Here is a 16,976-nt window from a genome sequence, read left to right on the forward strand (position 1 = left end):
TTTGAGGAATGTCATCAATGAAGGTAGTTTGCAAAATTGGGTCAGCTTTCCTCAGAGAACCGAAGTTTTCCAAGTCATGTGGGACCGAGAAAAAGGAAGATTAAATGACATTATAAAGGACGTTTTCGTGCAGAGAGTGGTTCGGGTCAGATTTCCACTGTTGCGCTGGCTCCCTTGTGCAGCTCTGAGTTGTTTCGTGCTCTTCTGTCGGTGTGTTCTGACCCCAAGTGAAACCTCTTCTCTCAGGATGGTAATGAACTGGTGAAGTTGAAACACATGACTTGCTGTTTTTGTCCATTTCCTACGGTAAAGTAACAGACGCCCGTGTAACAAAATACTTTCTGCAGGATTGCTGTGTCAAGGCAAATTCTGAACACCAAACAGGCTGCACGAGAAGGCACTCGTATCAATTTACCTGAGGGAAGACTCTCCGGTGTCCATTTCTGTCTGTCCCGATAGCACATCACCTTTCCATTTCTCCCATAACAGACATTTGGAACAAGTTCAAAGTTGTCATTTGATGCATTCGTGTCAATGACGTCTCCTACCCCCTGTGATAGTGAGAGGGAGCAGAAGAGCGAATGGGCTCTGCCTTCCACCAGCACAGCTTGTGAGTAGAAACAAAATGGATCAATTATCCGCTAGTGGAGAGAGCCCGGTCCCTGGGGACGGGACAAACAGCAGTGTTCTGGGAACAGGGAGACAGATTGAAAAGCAGATGTTCTTGAAACTCGTTGCTGCTTGAAATTCTGGGAGCAATGTACAATGTATTTCGTGCTGAGCAAGTCTCAGCTGCTTCTGGAGCTGGCTGTGCCCATGGCATGTAGCTCGTTGGTCTCAGGGTATGAACAGATTGACGTGAATGGTGCCGTGCCTGAGGAGTGTTAACAATGAAGGTAGATTGGAAAGTTGGGACAGATCTCCTTGGACCTGTGGTTCTGTGGAGGAGGATCATAAGACACAGAATATAGAATAAAAGATTATAGTGTTATGCAACATAAATGATATATTGAAGAAACCTAGATTGCTGTTGAGTCTTTCATCTTTTAAAACGGGTTGTAGATTTCGATTCATTCATCTGTAAACCCCAGAACTTTTTAAAAGTCACATTCTCCAGGTAACCTAAGGTTCAATAAAAGGTGGTGACACCTCAGGTCAGACAATGCATGAAAACTGTGAGGGTAGGGTCTGTCTGCATCCTTATCTTGAGTGAGACTGGTTCTATTTCCAAATATATAATCCTGCAAACGCAGATTCACCCCAAAGACTTCTATATGTGAGTGCATGCATGAGAGAGAGTGGGTGAGTTTGCGTGTGCATGCTGGATATGATGTGTGTGTGTGATGGAGTATAAGCATGTGAGATGGTGTGTGCGTGAGTTTGAGTGTGGGGATGTATTACTGTGTATCTGAGAGAGAGCAGGTCTATCAGAGAGGGTCTGCATGAGCGTGTGAGTATGTAAGAGAGTGTGCTTGTGTGTGTGAGTGTATTGTGTAGGTGGGTCTCCTGTAGTGTGACATGAACCCAGGGTCTCGGCTGAGGCCATCCTCATGTGTTCTAAACTTGGCTATCAGCCTCTGCTCGGCCACTAGATCAAAGAGGGCTGAGGCACGAGAAAGGATGGGCGGGGGCACTGGTGGTGATGGAGAAGGGAGAGAAATGGAGAGGGGCAGAGGTTGGGGAGTAGAGAATGACCGGGGTTCAGAGGGTTGGGGAGAGAATCGGGGTGCAGTGTGAAAAGGGGAGAAAGGGCAGGGGGCAGTGGGTGGGGAGAAAATGGACAAGGGGCAGAATGTGAAGCGAGAGACAGCACAAATCCCACCTTTCCCAGGACTGGTGTCAGTGTCCCACGAACTGGAACCCACTCGTCCCATAGCAGATTTAAGGCAATCCTTTTTCAATATAAGCATGGCTAAGGCATATCATCCCTGCAGGCCATCACATCGACCTTCCCAACAGCATCCCACCCAGACCCACTCGATTAAGCCAGTTCCCCATGGCTATTTTCTGATGAAGTTTTTGCCCAAAACATCGAATATCCTGCTCCTCAGATGCTGCCTGACCTGCTGTGCTTTTCCAGCACACAGTCTCGACCCTAATCTCCAGCATCTGCAGTCCTCACCTTCGCACTGTAAGGGATGTATGTTATATTCTTAGTCTTTTAAATCTTTTAAAATCTTTTCCCCTCACCCTAAACCTATACCCTGTAGTTTTGGAATACCTCTACCCTGGGGAAAGGACAGAAACATTGAGCAGCCAGACAAAATGCAAAAGGAATAACATGTCAAGGCACAGGGGAAAAACATTTCGACAAAAAATTGCTTTGGTATTTTTCTCTCGTATTCGCAGTTGGACACTTAAAATTTGTCATGATGTGGAGGTGCCCGTGATGGACTGGGGTGTACCAAGTTAAAAATCACACAACAGCAGGTTACAGTCCAATCGGCTTGTTTGGAAGCACTAGCTTTCGGAGCGCCGCTCCTTCATCAGGCGGTGGTGGAGTATAAGATCATAAATTCTGTGTCTTACGATCTTACACTCCACAATCACCCGGTGAAGGAGCAGCGCTCTGAAAGCTAGTGCTTCCAAATCAGTCTGTTGGACTCTAACCAGGTGTTTTGTGATTTTTAACTTTAAAATCTGTAACAACTTCCTGCATACTGAGCATGCTCTGCGGTGTCAGCAAAGCACTGCGCACATTCCTTGGTGCCCGCAGAAACTGTGCGTCAGCTCCTTTCCATTCACCAATGAAGAACCTTGGAGGACCGGAAAGAGACTGGTCCTCCTGCCAATCAGAGCCGGCCATTGTCGAAATGTGGCGATTGGACCGTGAGCTCTGAAGCTGCTGCTGCTCCTTCCTCTGTGAACTTTACCCCAGACTGTAACTTCCTTCCTCTGTCTAACTTTTGTAAGTACAACAGTCTGTTTATGACCAATTTTTCCATTTTTTGTTTCATTCTGGGGTTCAATTGTTTACATGCAGCAACTGAAAGGAAAGAGTGAATTGAGGCGTGGGGGAGGGGACAGACTCTGGAAAAGTTGATCCAGGTCTGTGTCTCAATTTGCAAACACATGGCAAATGAATTGACACAATCTAAAGCTTTTGATATTAAAAAACGCAGAGAAGAGGCGCATTGTTTAAATGGTGATTTGTTGAGATGTGGCGAAAGTGAGATGATGGAGATCAGAGTTGAAAAGTGTGGCGCTGGAAAAGCACAGGAGGTCAGTCAGCAACTGAGGAGGAGGAGAGTCAATGTTTTGGGCACGAGCCCTTCATCAGGAATGATGTGTGGATGGACAGAGGGGCCTCAGCGTCCTTCTACACCAGTCACTGTCTGTTGTCAGACAGGAGCAGCAAGCAATCAGCAAGGCCAGTGATATATTAGCAAGAGAAGTTGGGTTCACAAGTGGCGATGTCTTCCTGCAGTTAGATCAGTCATTGAATGTATTCAACGCTGAGTTCATTTGACTTTGAAGAACAAAGTGGATGGGTATTGGGGAAGGTGAGAAACTGGTTTTAAGACCAGTATAGAACAGTTACAGGGTCATACAGGACAGAAACAGACCATTAAGTCCAACTAGTCCATGCTGACTGTGTTCTGAAACTAAACTAGTCCCACCTGCCAGTGTTTGGTCCAGACTCTCTGAACCTTTCCTATTACAATTGCAACATTTAAGAGGCATTTGGATGGGTATATGAATAGGAAGGGTTTGGAGGGATATTGGCCGGGTGCTGGCAGGTGGGACTAGATTGGGTTGGGATATCTGGTCAGCAGGCACGGGTTGGACCGAAGGGTCTGTTTCCATACTGTACATCTCTATGACTCTATGTACTTATCCAAATGTCTTTTAAACACTGTAACTGTACCTGCATCCACCACCTCCTCTGGACATTGATACCACATGAGAACTATTCTCTGTCTTAAAATAAAAAGGTGCCCCTCATGTCTTTTTAAAACGCCATCCCATACTCCTAATTTCTTCGTCTCCGCCGCATCTGCTCCCAGGAGGACCAGTTCCAATACAGTAAAACCCAAATGGCCACCTTCTTCAAAGACCGCAATTTCCCCCCAGACGTGATCGATGATGCCCTCCACTGCATCTCCTCCACTTCCCGCTCCTCCGCCCTTGAGCCCCGCCCCTCCAATCGCCACCAGGGCAGAACCCCACTGGTCCTCACCTACCACCCCACCAACCTACACCCGGACTAACCAACCCAACCACCCGTGGCTCAACACTTCCACTCCTCCTCCCACTCCACCAAGGACATGCAGGTCCTGGGGCTCCATCGTCAGACCATAGCAACACGACGGCTGGAAGAAGAGCACCTCATCTTTCGCCTAGGAACCCTCCAACCACAACGGATGAACCTAGATTTCTCCAGTTTCCTCATTTCCCCTCCCCTCACCTTGTCTCAGTCAAATCCCTCAAATTCGGCACCGCCTTCCTAACCTGCAATCTTCTTCCTGACATCTCCGTCCCCACCCCCTCTCCGGCCTATCACCCTCACCTTGACCTCCTTCCACCTATCGCATTTCCAATGCCCCTCCCGCAAGTCCCTCCTCCCTACCTTTTATCTTAACCTGCTGGACACACTTTCCTCATTCCTGAAGAAGGGCTCATGCCAGAAATGTCGATTCCCCTGCTCTTTGGATGCTGCCTGACCTGCTGCGCTTTTCCAGCAACACATTTTCAGTTCTGCAAGGAAGTGTACAAACAACTGAACAGGAACACGACAGGCAACTACCAGAAGATCTGACCAAAGAGCACAACCGTGAACTGACAGCATTCATCAAGACTTCTGATCCAATCCTTCCAGAAGCTCAGCATCCACAGACGAGTTGAATCCGTGAACATGTCAGTATTCTACACCAGCATTCCTCACGATCATGGCATCACGGTAACAGCCTCAGTACTCAATACCAACAACTGCCAATCTCTGAGCACTGTCCTACAACTCATCCGCTTCATTCTCAACCACAACATTTTCACCTTTAACAACCAGTTCTTCATCCAGACACATGGAACAGCCATGGGGACCAAATTTGCACCCCAGTATGCCAACGCTTCATGCACAGTTTCGAACAAGGCTTTTTTTCTGCACAGGACCTCCAACCAACAATATACACTAGATATATGAATGACATTTCTTCCTCTGGACCCAAGGTGAGGAGTCACTGAAACAACGATCCTGTGGTATTAACAAGTTTCATCCCACCATCACACTCGTCACACTATTTAGTATCTGTCTCATTTTTGAACACATGCAGCTCTATCAAGGATGGATATCTCAGCACTTCTCTACACCGCAAACCCACGGATAACCTGACAGTGCTACACTTCTCTAGTGAAACATATTAAAACAGCCATTCCCTCTGGACAAGCCCTTCACATAAACAGGATCTGTTCAGGTGAGGAGGAACATGACAGACACTTTGAAGTACACAAACGTGCTCTCATTAGAACGGGGTACAATGCTCAACTCATCAACTGCCAGTTCCAATGTGTCACAGCAAGAAACTGTAATGACTTCCTTTAGGAGACAGACATGAGCTGCAACCAAAATGGTACCCTTTGTTGTCCAGTACTTCTCAGGAGCCGAAACACTACGCCACATTCTTCGCAGCCTGCAACACATTATTGATGAGGATGAGCACCTCGCCAAGACCTTCCCCATGACTCCACTTCTCGCCTTCAAACAACCACTAAACTTTACACAGATAATTGTTCGCAGAAAATCACCTAGCCTTCAGGACAACACGATACAACTCTGTCACGGCAGATGATGAAAGACGTATCAGAGTGTTGACACGCTTACCACCATTACACATGGGGACACCACCCACCATGAGTGCAGCAGGTACTCATGTGACTCAGCCAGCATTGTTTACCTCATACGTTGCAGGCAACAATGCCCTGAGTCTTGGTATATTGGTGAGACCGAGCAGAGGCTACAGCAACAAATGAACGGACACTGCACAACAATCACCAGCTAGGAGTGTTCCCTCCCAGTTGAACCTTGGACCTTCGGGTGACCATCCTTCAAGGTAGACTTCAGGATAGGCAAAAAAGGAAAGTGGCTGAGCAGAGACTGATAGCCAAGTTCAAAATCCATGGAGGTGGCCTCAACCAGGACTGTAGGTTCATGTCACACTACAGGTGACACCACTACACTCTCTCTCTCTCTCACTCACTCACTCACTCACTCACATACCCCCTCACACAGACTTATACCCCATTATACTCTCTCACACACACATGATCACTCGGTTTCTCCTGCGCGCACACACACACAAATTTGTGGGTTGAATTTGTACTTGCAGAATCGCATTTTATTTTGCAGAAAAACGCATAAACGTAAGATTCTGTAATACCACGATAGAAATAGAATCCGTCTGACCTAACATTGGGACACAGACAGACTTTAACTTAACACCTTCAATGCATTATCTGATTGAGATGACACCTATTGTTAAAAGCTATCTTGAGAACGTAACTTTTGAAAAGTTCTGGGATTTACAGATGTAGGAATCAAAACTAACATGGTCATTCTAAAAGATGGTAGAGGTCAGCTGAAGTTGTTTAATATTACATCTCATGACACTGCAATCCTGTTGCTATAAAGTCTGTGTGTTATGATTCTGCTCCACAACCAACCGATGAAGAAGCAGCGCTTCGAAAACTAATGATTCCAAATTAACCTGTTGGACTAAAACCTGGCATTGTGTGAATTTTAACTTTGAAAATCTGTCAGTAATGCCAACATCTCCGTACTGCGCATGCTACTCGGTGTCAGCAACCCAGTGCGCATGTTCCACGGTGTCAGCAAAACATTACGCATACTCACGCAAAAGGCGGAAACACTCCGTGATCTTGTTTTGATGGACCAATGAGAAGCTCTGGAGGACCGGATGGAGACTGGTCCTCCTGCCGATCACAGCAAACCCATTGTCTGGATGCGGAAGTAGGACCATGAACTTCTGAAGTTGCTGCTGCTGTTCCTCTCTCTCTGAATGAAGATTGAGCTTCACCCCAGACTGCAACTTCCTTCCTCTCTCCAACATCTGTGAGTACAGCACGCTCTTTTCTCAACCCCTTTTCCATTCAGGAACTGAAGGGAAACGGAGTGAATCCAGGGAGGGGAGAGACTCTGGGAAAGTTAGTCCAGGTCTTTTTTCAATGGAAAATACAGGAGAATTGACATTTCAGGCTCGAGCCTTGCATCAGAAATGATGTGTGGATGTACAAAGGAGTCTCTGCGTCCTTCTAATCCAGTCAGTGCAAGTTGTCAGACAAGTGCAGCAATAGTGAGCAAGGCAAGTGGGATATTAGCAAGAAGAATTGAGTTGAGAAGTGGGGACGCCTTCCTGCAGTTTGGGAGTAACTGAATATATCCAAGGCTGAGTTCATCTGATTTTCGAACAACAAAGAAGTGATGGTTATGGGGGAGGCAAGACCAGTACAAATCAGTTATAGAAACAGACCCTTCAGTCCAACTAATCCACGCTGACTATGTTCTCAAACTAAACTGGACCCACCTGCCTGTGTTAAACCTATATCCCTCTGAATCTTTTATATTGGAGTCATAGAGATGTACAGCACAGAAACAGACCCTTCGGTTCAATTTGTCCATGCCTACCAGTTATCCTAATGTAGTCTATTTGCCAGGCCCGGGCCCATATCCCTTCTATTATAGACCAATCCAAATGCCTTTTTAAATTCTGTAATTATACCAGTCTCCACCACTTCCTCTGGCTGGTCATTTCATATATGCACTATTGTGTGAAAAGGCTCCCCTTAGAGGTTCACCTACCTCCCAACTCCTTTACTCAGTGCTGTAATCGATGAAGGAAAGCATACCTTCAAGGAACTATGAACCTGCACTCCAAGGTCTCTTTGTTCAGCAACACACCCCAGGACTTTACCATAAAGTGTATAAGTCCTGCTCTGATTTGCTTTTCCAAAATCCAGTGCTTCACATTTATTTAAAATCAACTTCATCATTCATGTACTAATCCAAATGTCTTTTAAATGTTCTAACTGTATCTGCATCCACCCCTTTGTCTGGAAATTCATTCCACACACAAACCACTCTCTTGGGGACGGAATAAATGGAGACCGTCATGTCCTTTTATAATCTTTCTCCTCTCTTTCTTTCAAAATTTGCTCCGTAGTCTTGAATTCCCAGCCTAGAGAAAGGATTTTGGCCATTCACCTCATCTATACCCCTCACGATTTTATAATCCTCCTCTGCTCCAGTGGAAAAAATTCCAGCCTATTAACCTGAATGTAGGTATATTCATGGCAGGTCAGGCAGCATCCGAGGAGCTGCCTGACCTGCTGTGCTTTTCCAGCACCACTCTAATCTAGACTCTGGTTTCCAGCATCTGCAGTCCTTGTTTATACCCTTTAGATCATATCTACTTATGATCTGTTCAATGCTGGTGCAAACCTGACAGGCTAAATGGCCTATTCCTGCTCCCAATTTGCACACTCCTAGTCCAGGACAGCAAGAGACCATAAAACACAGGAGCAGAAATTAGGCCTCTCAGCCCATCAGGGCTGCTCCACTATTAGGTTCTGGCTGATCAGTTTCTCAATCCCATTCTCCCACTTTCTCTCTGTAACCCTCGATCCCCTTGATACTCAAGAACCATCTATCTACATCTGAAATCTACTCCGTGACCTGGCCTCCACAGCCTTCTGTAGCAATGAATTCCACATATTCACCACTCACCGGCTGAAAATGTTTCACCTTATCTTTGTTCTAAAAGATATTCCTTTTACTCTGATGCTGTGCCCTCAGGTCCTAGACTCTCCTACCAATAGGAACATCTTCCCCTGAACTCTGTCCAGGCCAGTCAGAATTCTGTCTGTTTCAATTTGATCTCCACCTTCCCCGAGTGAGAGTCTGTTAATCAGGATGAACCACACCCTTCAGGATGAATTACAGCAGGAATTAGGTTCAGCAAAGTCAGAATGGAGGAAGTGATTGTAGGATGGAGATTCTCAGCTTTTAGGGGATGAGAGAGGAAACAAAGTTCAATATAAATTAGAATTGATCGGATGGGCTGATGGGCCAAGGAGTGGCAGAATGAGTTTAATTTAGATAAATGTGAGGAGTTTCATTTTGTAAGGCAAATCAGGGCACGACCTACATAGTTAAAGGGGAGTGTTGCTAAACAAAGTGTCCTTGCAGGTTCATAATTCCTTGAAAGTGGAATTGCAGGGAGACAGGATAATGAAGAAGGCATTTGGTACACTTTCCTTTATTGGTCAGAGCATTGAGTACAGGGGTTGGGAGGTCATGTTAGGCCACTTTTAGAAAACTGTGTGCAATTCCAGTTGCCGCCCTCTGGAAGAATGTTGTGAAACTTAAAAGGGTTCAGAAAAGCTTTACAAAGATGTAGGCAGAGTTGGAGGGTTTGAGCGATAGGAAGATGCTGAATACGCCAGGGATAATTTCCCTGGAGCATTGGAGGCTGATGGGTGGCCTTAAAGAAGTTTATAAGGGGTATGGATAGGTTGGACAACCAAACTCTTTTCCCCATGGTAGGTGACTCCAAACCTAGAGGGCATAGGTTTCACGTGAAAGGGGAAAGATCTAAAACTGACCTGAGGGACAACTTTTTCACACGGGGTAGTGCATGTTTGGAATGAGCTGCCAGAGGAAGTGGGGAGGCTGCTACAATTACCCATCCAGATGCCTTTTAAACGTTGTATGTGAATAAGAAGGATTTAGAGGGATACAGGCCAAATGCTGGCAAATGGGATTAGATGAGTTTCGGATATCTGGTCAGCAAGGATGAGTTGGACCGAAGGCTGTGTTTCTGTGCTGTATGACTTTAATCATCTTGCGTGAAAGCAGAAGTTTTGTTGTGAAGAGTGGACTTTCAGAGCAGCTTTCAAAGATGTTTTGCCTTTACTGGAAGCAGAAGAAGTTACAATGAAATATTTAATTGGTGAGACAGCAACTGAGTACATGAGTACTTCTAGGATTTTGGTGGAATGTGGGAATTCATTGCACTGTGGGGGTGAAGTGCTTTAAGGCTTACCAGCAGTAAGGACAGTGTGCTGATTGGGGTGCCCAGTGAAGGGCTAGGTGGAATTTTGAGTTAAACTGCTCATTTCTGTTAGCCTTCGATGTTTTGTTTCCAATGCTATCCATCAGGAGCGGTGAATGAGTAACTGGTATTGTTAGAAGCCTTACAGTTTTCAGTACTGCAGGAATTGCATTGTTACATCAGCATTGTAAAGGTTACTGGCAGCAGCAGGAGGTGTGGGCTGTATTCACTAGAAATGATTAAGCATTTAGATAACATACATACAAGAGGGCTGGGGCGGGGGGGACTTGTCTTTTGATTTGCAGAAGGTGGGAGATTCTGGGAGCTGTGATCTGAGGCAAACACAACTGCGGTAAATCATAGAAGTCCTACAGCGTGGAAGCAGGCCAATCAGCCCATCAAGTCCATTCTGACCCCTCCAGAGAGCATCCTGCTCCCGCCCCCACCCCTCAGGGAATCAAGGGTAGTCGGGATAATGCAAGTAAGAAGAGGTGAGATGATGGATAGATCAGTCACGATCTTAATAAATGGTGAAGCAGCTTAACAGGCCAAATGGCCTACTCCTGCTTCTATTAAGACGAAACTATAACCCAGCATTTCCCATTGGCTAAGCCACCTAACCTGTACATCCCTGGGCACTATGGGCAATTTAGTAAGGCCAATCCAAATCAAGGTAGATAAGCAATGTAGTGATGTGGAAAATGGACATCAGAGAACAATAGAAAGGAACAAGGAGAATAAACGTACCAGCAATTAAAACTGGATTCAACAGATTACAAATAATAAAACTAAAAGGTCAGTGTCTGACTGTGTGCTTGTTATGAAGGGGTAGAGGTACTGTACCTTGAAGAGAGTTTAAAAATCGAGCAGAACAAAGTGTTCTAAACAAGATGAGAATGTAATATTTGGTCAACACAAATAGAGCAACTGGGTTGCCATGAGGCACAAACAAATTTAAATTTGGCCAATCAGTTTAAATTTTGCCCCAAAATACCAAAGTCCAATCAAGTTTGAATTAAGTATTTTGATAATATTAACACCAATAAAATGATCCGATGTTTGGACTATAAAACTGGGCATTTCTGTGAGTTTTAAAATTCTCTGTTGGACGTAAAGAGTAAAGTTGTTAAATGTTTACTTTTAAATATTTACCTTTGGGATAGTTCTTTGCCTCTCGAACTTTTACAGATTACTGCATGGGGTGAATCATCTCTATATTGCTGGTTTAATTGAGCAGAGGGGGTTACCCGTGTCGTAATAGCGCTGCAACGTAACAAAAGTGAATGAATTGACTGCTCACATTGAAGAGAATAATTATGATCTGAGACTCCTTACAGAGACATAGCTTCAGGGTGACAAGGATTGGATCCTAAATATTGAGGGCAGATGTGGCATTCAAGTCGAATGCGAAGCTAGGTAAAGGTAGAGGGTTGACACTGCTAATCAAAGCAACTGACCACAGGGTAGTCTGGTGTCAGCTCGGATTTCTGGTTTCTTTGTCCTTGGTTGATCTTCCTGTTCCCACACAGTTGTTGTCTGTTCTCAGCTGTGCTTCATTTCTGCTGAAGCTTTAACCTCCTTTGACACCTTCTGGAACAATAAAACATTCACTCAATCAAAGTCCAACCTACAGTCTCCCAGCCTGTAAACCATCCAGACACAGAATCATATTACCAGAAAATATAACAGAAAAGCGAAAAATTAGAATTAAATAGGTGTTTGTGTTTGTTCATTGGCAAGTAAACTAGAAATAGGGGTCTGCTAGGATTCTTATAGTGCCCTAATTGAAGAATTCTCTCTCCCTTACATCTAAGTATTAGCACCCAGCTCTGATTTATAACAATATTTACATCAACAGAAATAAAGCATCTGTTATGCAATACAGTATGGAACTAGACTTTTTCTCTCTCTCATGTACGCGACACACACACACCCACACACGTCTATGGGGTGTATTTGTATTTGCAGATACATTGTGCATTTTGCTCAAAAAATGCACAATCTGCAGGCAGACAATACATGAAATATTTTATAAATTCCACTTTGGAAATAGAACCAGTCTGACTCAAAAACTGGGATACAGACAGACTCTGGCCTCACACCTTTAATGCATTGCCTGAGTTGAGTTGTCATCTTTTCTAATAAAACCTTAAGTTATCTCGAGTAGGTGTCTTATTAGAAGTTCTGGGATTTACATATTAATGACACCAGCAACTCATTCTAAAAGATGAAAGACTTTACAATCCAGGGTTCTTCAATGTATCATTTCAGTGGCATGACTCTGTAATGTTTTGCTGTAAACTCCGTGTATTATGATCTTATACTCCACAACCACCTGAAGAAGGAGCAGCGCTCCAAAAGCTAGTGCTTCCAAATAAACCTGTTGGACAGGTGTCATGTGATTTTTATCTTTGCCCAGGTTAGGGTGGATTGGCCCTGCTAAATTACCCACAGTGTTCAGGGTTTTGCGGGTGTGGGAGAATTGTTAGAAGCGATTTGATGCCACCTTCTCGTGACTGTCTGTGTGAACTTTGGTATGTTCTCCCCCTTCTGTCTGCGCAGGTTACCTCTGGGTGCTCCGGTTTCCTCCCACAGTCCAAACATCAGCAGTTTCAGATGGATCGGATTCTTATGGTACCAAACTGGAGGAATTCTCTCTCCCTTACATCTAACTATTAGTACCCAACTCTGATTTATAACAACATTTACAGAAATAAAGCATTTGTTATCAAAATAGACATAGAGACAAACAGCATAGACATCAACATTTGCTTTCTCTCATGCATGCACACATGCATGTAAGTGTAAAGGGTGAATTTGTATTTGCAGAATTATATTTTTACACACATAGAACATTACAGCGCAGTGCAGACCCTTCAGCCCTCAATATTGCATCGACCTGTGGAACCAATCTGAAGCTCATCTAACCAACACTATTCCATTCTCGTTCAGATGCCTATCCAATGACCATTTAAATGCCCTTAAAGTTGGCGAGTCTACTACTATTGGAGGCAGTATGTTCCACACCTCTACTACTGAGTAAAGAAACTACTTCTGACCATCTGTCCTATATCTATCACCCCTCAATTTAAAGTTATATCCCCTCGTGCTAGCCGTTGCCATCCAAGGAAAAAGGCGTTCACTGTCCAGCCTAACTCTCTGATTATCTTCTGTCTCACTTAAGTCATCTTTCAACCTGCTCCCTAAAGAAAACAGCCGCACGCCCGTCAGCCTTTCCTCCTAAGACCTTCCCTCCATACCAGGTAACATCCTAGTAAATCTCCTCTGAACCTTTCCCAAAGCTTCCACATCCTTTCTATAATGCGGTGACCAGAACTGTACGCAATACTCCAAATCTGGCCGCACCAGAGTTTTGTACAGCTGCAGCATGATTTCATGGTTCTGAAACTCAATCCCTCTACCAACAAAAGCTAACACACTGTATGCCTTCTTAACAGCCCTATCAACCTGGGTAACTTTCAAGGATCTACGTACTTGGAAACAGAGGTCTCTCTGCTCATCTACACGACCAAGAATCTGACCATGAGCCCAGTACACTCATTCCTGTTGCTCTTTCCAAAGTGAATCACCTCACACTTTTCCACATTAAACTCCATTTTGAACCTCTCAGTCCAGCTCTGCAGCTTATCTATGTCCCTCTGTAACTGCCAACATCCTTAGTCAGTATGCACAACTCTACCGCCTTTAGTGTCATCTGCGAATTTACGAACCCACCTTCTATGCCCTCATCCAGGTCATTTATAAAATGATGAAGAGCAGTGGACCCAAAACAGATCCTTGTGGTACCTCACTAGTAACTGAACTCCAGGATGAATATTTCCCATTAACCACCACCCTCTGTCGTCTTTCAGCTAGCCAATTTCTAATGCAAAACTTTGATTTGTTCAAAAAATGCGCAAAATGCTGGCAGTCAATGCAGGCAGTGAATGCATATAATAGTTTGTAAATTTCACTTTGGAAACCGAACCTGTCAGATTCAAAATTGGGATACAGACTGACTGTGACCTCGTACCTTTAATGCATTGTCTGAGCTGAGGTGTCACCTTTTGTTACAAACCTTAAGTTATCTCGAGAAGGTGATTTGTTAGAAGTTCTGAGATTTACATATTAATGATTCCTACAACCCATTCTGAAAGATTAAAGACTGATGGTTTGCCACGTCTGTATGTTGAGTTTCTCTCTGGTGTTGGTGTCAATGCCTTGACCCCGGGTCTGGTCGTTTCTAAAGACGCTGTATTGCAGGTTTATCCTGAATTTAGACAGTTTTTCTTTGCTTTCCAAAATCAGATCTGCTCACACTGAGCAGTATCCCAATGTTGTGAAAGATGTGAACTTTCAGGTAGAGTTATTCAAAAGAGATGTTTTTACTTTTTTGGCCCTGTAAGATCCTGAATTAGCACCCTTCAGGAGAATTAGAGTGGAGTGAGAATGGATGGGGGGTTGGGGAGAGGGTGGGATGGTGCTTTCAATTTTGTAGAATAACAAACGAAAAGATTGTTCTGCAGAAAAAGAATTGCTTGTTGTGAATTTCTACCCTGGACTGATGTGAAAGTGAAGATTTGAGACCGCCCAAGGAATCCCTTGTGGACTCAGACCTGTAAAGCCTCTCTCTTGGTTCGTCCCGGAAATCGTACTGTTTGGAAGTCTGGAATAAAAACTTGTTAGTTATGGACAGTTTAGTATAATTTTAGTTATCCCCTTTATTCACTAATAGCATCACTGTGACAACATAACATTGATACCTATAAGCTAAACTAACTAGGTTCTAATAATCTAAGAGAGTAGGTTACCAGCTGTCCAGATGCCCAGCAGGCTACTCCAATGTATTGATACAAAGTGGCTTCCTTTCTACAAAAGTTTGAAAAAGGAATTGCATGTTCTTAATTAGACAGATAACAGTGAAAGGCAATAATTCATAAGGAAGAAAAGCTCATTGACAGATCTGTGAAGCTTGACTAATCACTCCTACAGGCCCGAAGCCATTCGTCAGGTGGGAAAAACAGCTGAGTTAGGCGCCTGCGAGCGAGATAAACTCCTCTCATAAAGAGGTATCAGTCTCAGCTAATTGGAGAGTTCACAAGATAACCTCGCACAGCTCACATGTCAGATACAGTTGTTTTATAAAACAGCTTCTTAGTAAGGAGGGCAAACGTTCAATCATAAAATGGTTTCCCGACACATTGTGCAAGAATCTCTTCAATATCCGACCGAGAATAATTTCTAAGCTGGGAGCAGACTCCTGCTTTTTAAGCCCTAAATCATTCTGTACCTGAGGCTGAGATGTTACCGTGAGGTTTCATTTCAACTGATTCATTCGTCTTCGAATGGAACATGCCTTCTTTTCAAGTTTGTGATTGAAATTCGAATAAGACATAAGATCTGATTAGTTAGAATTGATAGTGGGGCAGTCTGTAAAGTCTGTAAAAACAGCAAGTAAGTTAAAGCTTTATCAATATTTCCTTTCACAGAGTTTGCATTTCATAACCAGAATTGGCTACTCAAAAGCACCAAAAAGTCTCGAAGCGCAATTAAAGTCAATCCATAGCAGCTAAGCACTAAGAGTTAATTTTCTACTGGATTCAACAGGCTCAGCACTAAAATGGTGTCCTTTTGAACTCTCAGGTCAGGGTTTTGTAACAGCAAAGATTTATTTTCTCTGGGACTGCCCTGCTTGCAAGGGGTATAAGAATCCATTATAACTGACAGCAACTGACCGTTAATTACAAAGCTTTTGATAGTACCGAGTTTCGTTTCAGGGTCAGAATCAAACACGGTCATTAATTTCACAAGGGAATGGCTGTGAATGTTATCACTTGGTGTCCTGTTCATACAGATTCACTGATGCTAAGGCAAATGTTCTTAATTGTCTTACAGCATCCTGTTATCACTTGGTAAGCCCAGGTGTCCCTATCTTTTGCATTCTTTCGGATCCCCCCTTTTCTGAGCCTTGCTGTCTGTCTATTTTCTAGTGCAATAAATGTGTTCTATAATTCAGCATTACATTGAGTCTAAATGTTTAAAGACAAGTTTTAAGGCTATAGACCTTCTCAGTGACAATGATGACTTTTGTAATCTCTTTTGACAGAGTATTTGATATGAAAACTGAAGTTTAAAAAACAACAGATGAAGGGCTTATGCGCAAAACACCGACTCTCCTGCTCCTCAGATGCTGCCTGACCTGCTGTGCTTTTCCACACTTTTCGACTCGGACTCCCAAGCGTCTGCTGTCCTCAATTTCAAGTCAATGTCTGACAGTCGTTCAGTCCATTGGGCCTGTAACGAGTTTTGACTAAGATTCTGTGAGAAGGAGCAAAGTTTTTTGGTCCCTGTTTCAGTACGTTTTCAGCATCAGTGGGACGGAATGAGAGATCCTACTGTTACAGTGCACTGAGTGTGGAACCTAAAACAGTTATTCAGCCTGGAAAGAGGAATTCACGGTGGGGAGGGACTGTACACGTGTTTGTGTACCGCTGAAGCTTCAGCCATGGAGAAACCCGAGGAATCCCTCCCCGTGGAGAAATCTTGGAAGTGTGGCGACTGTGGGAAAGGCTTCCATGTCCCGTCTGTCCTGGAGGCTCATCGGCGCAGTCACACTGGGGTCAGGCCATTCTCCTGCCCTGAGTGTGGGAAGGGGTTCAGCAGTTCCTCCACCCTGCTGAGGCACAGACGGGTCCACACAGGGGAGAGGCCCTTCAGCTGCTCCGAGTGCGGGAAGGCCTTCAGCAATTCCTCTGACCTACTGAAGCACCAGCGTGTCCACACCGGGGAGAGACCATTTGCCTGCCCAGAGTGCGGGAAGGGGTTCAGCAGTTCCTCCGCCTTGCTGACCCACCAGAGGGTCCACACAGGGGAGAAGCCCTTCAGCTGCCCCAAGTGTGGGAAGGCCTTCAC

Source organism: Hemiscyllium ocellatum (genome assembly GCF_020745735.1).
Source record: "Hemiscyllium ocellatum isolate sHemOce1 chromosome 27 unlocalized genomic scaffold, sHemOce1.pat.X.cur. SUPER_27_unloc_34, whole genome shotgun sequence".
NCBI lineage: Eukaryota > Metazoa > Chordata > Chondrichthyes > Orectolobiformes > Hemiscylliidae > Hemiscyllium > Hemiscyllium ocellatum.